Below are 9520 nucleotides of genomic sequence, written 5' to 3'. Positions count from 1 at the left end.
TGCATACACAAACGATTTTATTTTTTTTTGGGAAAGTGGGCAAAGCCCTAGGTTTTAGCATGAAGATCTCAGCCTGAAAATATAATAGTATAACAGTTTTGTTCACATAATGGTTGTATGTAACACCTAAAACTAAACGAGTTAGATATAGAGTTATTTATACCAAAGAGATCAGGGTGGAGTTCAAATCCGGATGCCTGTCTGTCCGTCCGTCAGTGCAAGCTGTAACTTGAGTAAAAATTGAGGTATCTTGATGTAACTTAGTACACGTGTTTCTTGGCATTTATGCAGTTTAAAAATGGAGGAAATCGGATAATAACCAACCTATACCTTCCATAGAAAGGTTATGTTGAAAACTACTAAAAAGCTTTCAATAAGGAAAAACACAGAAACCTTAAATTTCATGATAAAGATGGCACAGAAGAGCTGCTCTCAAATTTCTATACACAATTTTAAACGGGATGGCGCTGCACACTTATGGACCAAAAAACATATGTATTTCAGGAACTACTCGACGAATTTCAACGAAATTGGGTTCGTGTCAGTATTTTGGCATCTTTATACTACAGTTTGAAAATGATCGAAATCGGTTCACAACCACGGCTATTTTCCCTAAAATCGGACATTAAATTTTGAAAACCCCCGAATACCAAAAATGAGGACCTAAGTGCTTGTCACCAACTTTTACCGAAAATATAGGTAAATCTCTCAGATATTCAAAAGAATTTCACAGTGGTTGTTTTCCTAAGGTCTCTGTGCCGAAGATGGACAAAATATGGTCAATACTTCCTCCAAACTCATATAGCTCATATATGGATTTTCAAAGTTCCGGTGGACTTTATACCGTATATATCGTTTAATATGTGAGATATCTTAGCAAAATTAAGTTAACGTATAATCTTGGATACAGTGTAGCTTGGTTATGAAAAGTAGTGAAAATGGTCTAGGAATTACACCTGCTTCCATATACTATGAATAATGATTTTCGCTATTCTGGTGGACTCTAACTAATTTTTGATCCCAATTGTGTTTAGTCATAACAGAATTACATAAATGAAGTGGAGAGTATAAATATTCGGTTACACCCGAATATAGTCCTTCCTTACTTGCTTTCTTTTAATAATGTGATTCTGTGTCAAAATTGGTAAAAATAGGGAGATAACTTCCCCTAGCTCTCAGTTAAAATGTGATATATTTCAGCAAAATTTTGTTTGCGTATACAATTAATCAGCAATGTGGTGAAAATAAGTTAAATCAGTTCGGGAATTTGCCCAGTCTCCATATACTATTTATATATAATGATTTTCGTTATTCTAGTGGTATTTATGCCGAATATATGGATCAAAATATGTGTTATACCAATAAAATGAAATAAATAAATTGCGAGAGTTTCAAATCTCAGTATATACAGTAGAAAACTTTTGGTTTGTTTACATTATTTTTCATCTTTTTAGACCACTTTCCCACAGGCAACTCCTGTTGCTAATTCTCGGGAGATTCTCTTTTGCTGTCGCCCATGCGTTCACACGAGCAATTCTTGTTTGACAACTCTGTTCGTGTCTTTCTCTCATTCTCTTTCATATAATTTTCTCAACTTCTTGTACGCATCGTTTCCAAACAAACCGAGTGGGGTTGCACTCCGGGAGTGCAGGCAGAAGTGAAAACTTGAACTTATGGCGCGTTTTGCACTTTTTCGGGTGAGCATTTTTAGGTGCGCTCGCGACATGAGAAACTGTACATAAAAAATCAAGTTTATCAAAGCAATGTGGGCACTTTTTGAATGGACATGAAGTATAATAATATAGAAACTATATTCGAAGGAAGTGGTTTTATTTAAATGATTAAATATTAGTAAATAGTAAATACAAAATTTATCAATTCTCATCCATAATTTCAACAACTCCTACATCATCATTATCAGCATTTTCATCATTATTATCAGAATTTTCATCAAATTCTAAAACTGAAACAATAGGTCTATGGTAACTAAAGTATGAAATGAACAATTTTGATTTAAATATATTTATATATCTTGTGAATACTGCATCAATAGTAGTTTTGTATTTTGTTGTGCTAAGATTGCGATCATTGGACATCGTTAAATCAAATTCTTCATATAAAAATTCAATTAATGATTGATTTTTGACATCTGCAAAGTTTATGTTGAAATCTCCACTCAAAATCATAGGATAATGATCAAATCTTCTATTAATTTTCATCTCAATTTTCAGCTTTAGAATAAATGAATAAATTTGAATACAAGAACTCTCTTATTGCTTGTAAAGACTGTTTTGGTGAAATATAAACGGCAGCCATTATTATTGTTTGTCCATTAGAATGGCATTGGGAAATACATATGTACATGAGTATCACCAATATTCGAAACATTAGTGCTAAACATACATTCTCAACAAGAGCATCAACTGATAGGTCATATACATGTCGTCGTAAGCTTTGACAATTGAATGAAAATATAATAATAACCCTTTTTTATAGAGATTAAATCTATGTCAAACGAAATATTTAAATAAATAAATTTTCCATTTAATATTCATTTATAAAATAAATATAAAAAACTCTCAATCGTGTCTGTCGCGAGGGCACGAACGAATTCCCATACAAAGACTGCATATAGTATATGTACATACATATATTATAAGAATACACGCCGTGTATATCAGAGAACTACAATTTTTCCATTTTTTGAGTCATTGGTTGAGTAACATAAAAAATAGTATTATTACATATAAATCAAAACTCATCAAACACTAATATCCACTAAAACACATTTACGCACAGCACACAAAGCGAGGGTATGAATAATGAGTAAGTTTCTCTTGATACGTTTCGTTGAAGTGCTCAATTGTCTCATGAGACAATAAATCAGTCAATCAAAAAACACCAAGAGTATAGCTGAATGAATAAAGTGATACGAATATGATCAAAGTAAAACTGGCGAGGTCTGTGCCGCCGCTAGGCAAATGTGGGAATTGACTAACGATGTGTTTTGTTCGTTGATATTGTGTATTACATTTAATATTTTAAGTTATTTAATGACAGTAAAGTTAATACTTTTAGGTTCTAATATATTTCTTTTAATATTAATATATTGAAAATGAATAAAGACGCACGAAAATGCATATTCAATGAAATAATGAAAAATTTAATGTGACAAAATTCTCACTGGGTATCTTAACTTTCGTGCTCAGCTACGAAGTCACAATTCCACTCGATCCGATCAGTGTACCGAACTCATTCAAGTTTATTTCCATCGTGACCAATGAATAAGTGAGTAAAATGAAATTGTTACTATACACTCGTTTGAGTCATAAATTGACGGCACATATAAGTGTAGAAATACTATGAGTTTTTTTTGGTTTCGTGGAAATGAGTCTTAGTCATTTTTGACATTAGTATTAGTACTCATTTGCACAAATTTGTTTGGCTCATGAGTTAGTGCACTAATTTCATTAGTACTCAATCTGGTGTATATCTGTGTAAAATCTCATCTGTCGCGAAAAGGGCTGAAAATGCTCACCCACAAAAGTGCCTAACGCGCCATAAGATGTTTTCACTTCAAAAAATATATTTTATTAACTAATTTTTATGGTTATTCTCCATTTTCTAACATATTTTAATTGTATTATGCATATTTCTATATGTATTTGCAAATTACATACAAAATTAAATTAAAAAATTCAAATTTTCAAATATATTGCATACATTAATTTTAAAATGTGCGCAAATGCAACACTGTTACGTAGCAGAGAACAGTTACGAATAAGAACACAAGGCGTGTTGCCCGAACACAGCAGACTCGGCGCGATTCCCTCTTCTCGTCGCCCCCTCTCCTATAAAACTAAAGTGCCCTGGAGACGATCAAAGAATTGCCGCAACAGGAATTGCCTTCACACAGGGGTCTTATTTTTTTGCTACAATTGTGGTAACGAAAAACGTCAGAAACACTAAATTTCACATAAGAAATGGCAGATGAAAGCTGCACTCAGATTTTTTTACAAAATGGAAAATGGGCGTGGCGTCGCCCACTTATGGGTCAAAAACCATATCTCAGGAACTACTCCACCGATTTCAATGAAACTTGGTTTGTAATAGTTTCCTTACATCCCAATGATATGTTGTGAAAATAGGCCAAATCGCTTCACAACAACGCCTACTTCCTATATACCAGAACTTTGAAGACAATCTGAATCGTTTACTCTACAATATATAAAGTAAGTACTAGTGAAGATATCGGTGCAGAACTTTGCACAAATACTATGTTAATACTGTGGCAGCCCTATTCTAAAAATCGTCGAAATCGGACCATAGGTTTTTAAGGCCCCATATATCGAACACAAGGACCTCGGTGCTTCTAACCTAATATTATGGTTTCCAACTTTCAATGAACTTTATACAATATATATGACGAATATGTGGGTCAAATTGTGTATTATATAATATTAATAAAGTTAAATAAATAAATTGCGAGAGTATAAAATGTTCGGTTACACCTGAACTTAGCCCTTCCTTACTTGTTTTTGTTAATCTTCTTACGATATAGAGTGACCCGAGTAGTAAAATTTTAAATTTTTTATTTTGTCCTTGTCGAAAAGTTTGATTTATGGAAGGAAATTTGTATGAAATTTGATTTCTATTGCCAGTTCAAAAGTTCGAATTATGAAGATCTTCGAGTTATAGAAGTTCGAATTATGGAAGTTCCACTGTATTTCCCCCTCATTTAGTTAATCTTTTAATTCTAGTTTAATGTTCGCAGTTTACAGTATTTTTTGGATGAATAAACTGTGGATACTTTAATTTTTATTAAATTTATTTTATATAAAATATTGTAAATAATTTAAGTAAAAACTAGCAAAAATGCATTTTATATTAATTTTGTGTCAATATAGTTTAAATAAATGTGGCCAAAAATAACTTACCACAGAGAATTACTTGTATGAGCGCTGTATTTTATTCTCAGCACTTATAAAATATCTCATTTACATTAAATAAATTTTTTGCATATAATATGGCACATATAGATGTTAAAATCTTTTGTAAATGAAATATAGCATAAATAAATAATTTCGCTTTATATAAGACTATTATATATATAATATTTGATATTTTATGACTAAAATCTTAAAAATTTAAGTACTCAATATATACAGCACTGTGTTTTACCAAGATGGCGGCTATCTTACCACCGAGAATTCCTCACGAAAAAGGTTTCTATGGTATGTACTGTGTATAAAATGTTCGGTTAGACCCGAGCTTAGCCCTTCTTTACTTGTTCAATAAATTGCTCTTCCAACACAATGTGAATCAAACATTCATTTACATGCAGAATACAACTCCAAAATATAGTTATATTTATTTGGATAAATCTATAAATTCTGTTTACTCTTTAAATTCGAAAGTAAAGAAAGTTAGAGAAATTGGAAGTAAATTTAACTAAATAATAATTGAACTGCATTAACTTTTGAGCCAAGCTGTTGAAGAATATTGTACTATTAGTATTAAATGACTACCGACAGAAGCTCTTCAAATATACATACACCAGATTTAAATATGTTAGGACGTAATATAAACATACATATGTGTGTACTTATATGTAGGGTTATCCATGTCGTGGTTCCTTACTTTTTAAAGAAAAAAACACAGAAAATTTAATTTAATTAATTTAATGTGGAATGTTTATTATCATTGGAAAAAAATATTCTTTGGCTATTATTCATGAAAGACTATCTTTTTCAAACGATGGCCGCGGCTACGTCTCAGAAGTTCCCATCTTTGAGTCCAATTTTCGATGCCTCGTTCGAGCATTTCGACTGGTAACTAGGGAATGATACGCCGTATGTTTTGCTCCAAGGCCTGAATCGAAGCAGGATTGTCCGCATAGACTTTCGGTTTTACATTTCCCCAGAGGAAAAAGTCTAACGGTGTGATATCACACGATCTTGGTGGCCAATCGGCCGGCTCAAAACGTAAAATTATCTGTTCACCGAATTGTTCTCTCCATAAATCCATTGATTGATACGATGTGCGGGAAGTGGCGCTGTCATCTTGAAACCAAAAGTCGCCGAGATTACGAGCTTCAATATCAGGCATAAAATAGTCGGTTATCATGACGCGATAATGGTCGACTTTCACGGTTACGTTCTCACCGGCATAATTTTTGAAGAAATATGGTCTTCACGTACACCCTCAGCTACGACTGCTAAATTTTTTCACTGTGTGCTGGACGTGGTTTATTCGGTCGAATATTATCCCATAATGAATGCTGGGTCTCAAGATGGTTGATGGTGTTGCGAATAGTACGGTTAGTAGGCCGATTATGTTGACTATAAGTTGAGCGAAGCTCGCGAAACATATTCTTTACAGAATGTGAATTTTCAGAATAAAATTTAACAATTTTCTTTCTATTCATGATGAAATGCCAAACAATGCTAATCAAAAACAAGTAAGGAAGGGCTAAGTTCGGGTGTAACCGAACATTTTATATTCTCGCAATTTATTTATTTAACTTTATTTATATTATATAATACACAATTTGGACCACATATTCGTCATATATATCGTATAAAGTCTATTGAAAGTTAGAAACCATAATATTAGGTTAGAAGCACCGAGGTCCTCGTGTTCGATATATGGGGCCTTAAAAACCTATGGTTCGATTTCGGCGATTTTTAGAATGGGGCTGCCATACTATTAACATAGTATTTGTGCAAAGTTCTGCACCGATATCTTCACTAGTGCTTACTTTATATATTATAAAGTAAACGATTCAGATTGTCTTCAAAGTTCTGGTATATAGGAAGTAGGCGTGGTTGTGACGCGATTTGGCCTATTTTCACAACATATCATTGGGATGTAAGGAAACTATTACAAACCAAGTTTCATTGAAATCGGTCGGCTCCTGAGTTATGGTTTTTGACCCATAAGTGGGCGACGGCACGCCCATTTTCCATTTTGTAAAAAAAATCTGAGTGCAGCTTCCGTCTGCCATTTCTTATGTGAAATTTAGTGTTTCTGACGTTTTTCGCTAGTGAGTTAACCCACTTTCAGTAATTTTCAACCTAACTCTTGTATGAGAGGTGGGCGTGGTTATGATCCGATTTCTTTCATTTTTGGACTGTATTAGGAAGTGGCTAAAAAAACGACTGCAGAAAGTTTGGTTTATATAGCTCTATTGGTTTGCGAGATATGTACAAAAAACTTAATAGGGGGCGTGACCTCGCCCACTTCCCCAAAAAAATTACATCCAAATATGCCCCTTCAGAGTGCGATCCTTCATACCAAATTTTATTTCCATAGCTTTATTTATGGCTTAGTTATGGCACTTTATGTGTTGTTGGTTTTCGCAATTTGATGGGCGGGCAGTGGTCCGATTTTGCTCATTTTCGAAAGTAACCTTCCTATGGGGCCAAGAAATAAGTGTGAACAGTTTCATCAAGATAAATTAATTTTTACTCAGGACGGACAGACAGACATTCGGATTTGAACTCCACTCTTCACCCTGATCACTTTGGTATATATAACCAAAAAATTAAAGAAATCGGATAATAACCACGCCCACCTCTCATACAAGAGTTAGGTTGAAAATTACTAAAAGTGGGTTAACTCACTAACGAAAAACGTCAGAAACACTAAATTTCCCATAAGAAATGGCAGATGAAAGCTGCACTCAGATTTGTTTACAAAATGGAAAATGGGCGTGGCGTCGCCCACTTATGGGTCAAAAACCATATCTCAGGAACTACTCGACCGATTTCAATGAAACTTGGTTTGTAATAGTTTCCTTACATCCCAATGATATGTTGTGAAAAAAAGACCAAATCGCTTCACAACCACGCCTACTTCCTACATACCAGAACTTTGAAGACAATCTGAATCGTTTACTTTACAATATATAAAGTAAGCATTAGTAAAGATATCGATGCAGAACTTTGCACAAATATTACGTTTATAGTGTGGCAGCCCCATTCTAAAAATCACCGAAATCGGACCATAGGTTGACAAGGTCCCATATATCGAACATGAGGACCTCGGTACTTCTAACCTAATATTAGGGCTTCCAACTGTCAATGGACTTTATACAATATATATGACGAATATGTGTGTCAAATTGTGTATTATATAATATTAATAAAGTTAAATAAATAAATTGCGAGAGTATAAAATGTTCGGTTACACCCGAACTTAGCCCTTCCTTACTTGTTTCGGTTAAAATGTATCCTTAGGCGCTGAGTTCAACATGTTCGATATCTGGGGCCTTGAGAAGTTATGGTCCGTTTTCGACAATTTTTTCACAAGTGAAGCCAGAGATGATATGCACTAATTGTGTAAAGTTTTATTCCGTTATCTTCATTGGTTCCTTATGTTTACATTATAAAGTGAAGGAATAAGATGGATTTCAAAATTGAGTTATAAGGAAAGTAGTAGTGGTTGTGAACCGATTTCGCCCATTTGTCCGTGTTATCAGGGTTTCAAGAAAATATTATATACCGAATTTCATTCGAATCGGTCGAGTAGTTCCTGAGATATGGTTTTTGACCCATAAGTGGGCGATGCCACGCCCATTTTCCATTTTGTAAAAAAATCTGAGTACAGCTCCCTTCTGTTATTTCTTTTGCAAAATTTAGTGTTTCTGACGTTTTTCGTTAGTTAGTTAACCCACTTTTAGTTATTTTCAACCTAACCTTTGTATGGGAGGTGGGCGTGGTTATTATCCGAATATATCAATTTTTATGGTGTGTGGTGGGGTATGTAAAAGACCTGACTGCAGAAAGTTTGGTTTATATAGCTTTATTAGTTGGCGAGTTAAATACAAATAACCGATTTGTGGGCGGGGCCACGCCCACTTTCCCAAAAAAATTACATCCAAATATGCCCCCTCCTAGTGCGCTCCTTTATTCCAAATTTTACTTTTACATCTTCATTTATGGCTTAGTTATGACACTTTATGTGTTTTTGGTTTTCGCCATTTTGTGGGCGTGGCAATGGTCCCATTCTGCCCATTTTCGAACTTGATCTTCTTATGGTGCCGAGGAATATTTGTGCCAAGTTTCGTCAAGATATCTTAATATTTACTCAAGTTACAGCTTGCACAGACGGACAGACATCCGGATTTCAAATATACTCGTCATCCTGATCACTTTGGTATATATGACTCTATATCTAACTCTTTTAGTTTTAGGTGTTACAAACAACCGTTATGTGAACAAAACTATAATACTCGCGTAGCAACTTTTGTTGCGAGAGTATAATAACATGACAGCTGGACACGACTCACGCGTTGTATTGACTCAATTTAATTTTGATACTTTTCGCTTTTATAATTCGAACAACTAATATAATATAACATGCATTTTTTTCAAAGGAAAGCATATTTTTATAAAAATTGCCAGTGATGCCACATGGGAACAAAATATGACTGAGAATTTTCAATATACTACATATTTTGGGAATTATACGAGCTCGAAGTTCTTATTGTCGTAGTAATAGTACTGAACAATAAACA

Source organism: Zeugodacus cucurbitae, chromosome 4, assembly GCF_028554725.1.
Source record: "Zeugodacus cucurbitae isolate PBARC_wt_2022May chromosome 4, idZeuCucr1.2, whole genome shotgun sequence".
Taxonomy (NCBI): domain Eukaryota; kingdom Metazoa; phylum Arthropoda; class Insecta; order Diptera; family Tephritidae; genus Zeugodacus; species Zeugodacus cucurbitae.
Note: the sequence above shows the minus strand (reverse complement) of the source record.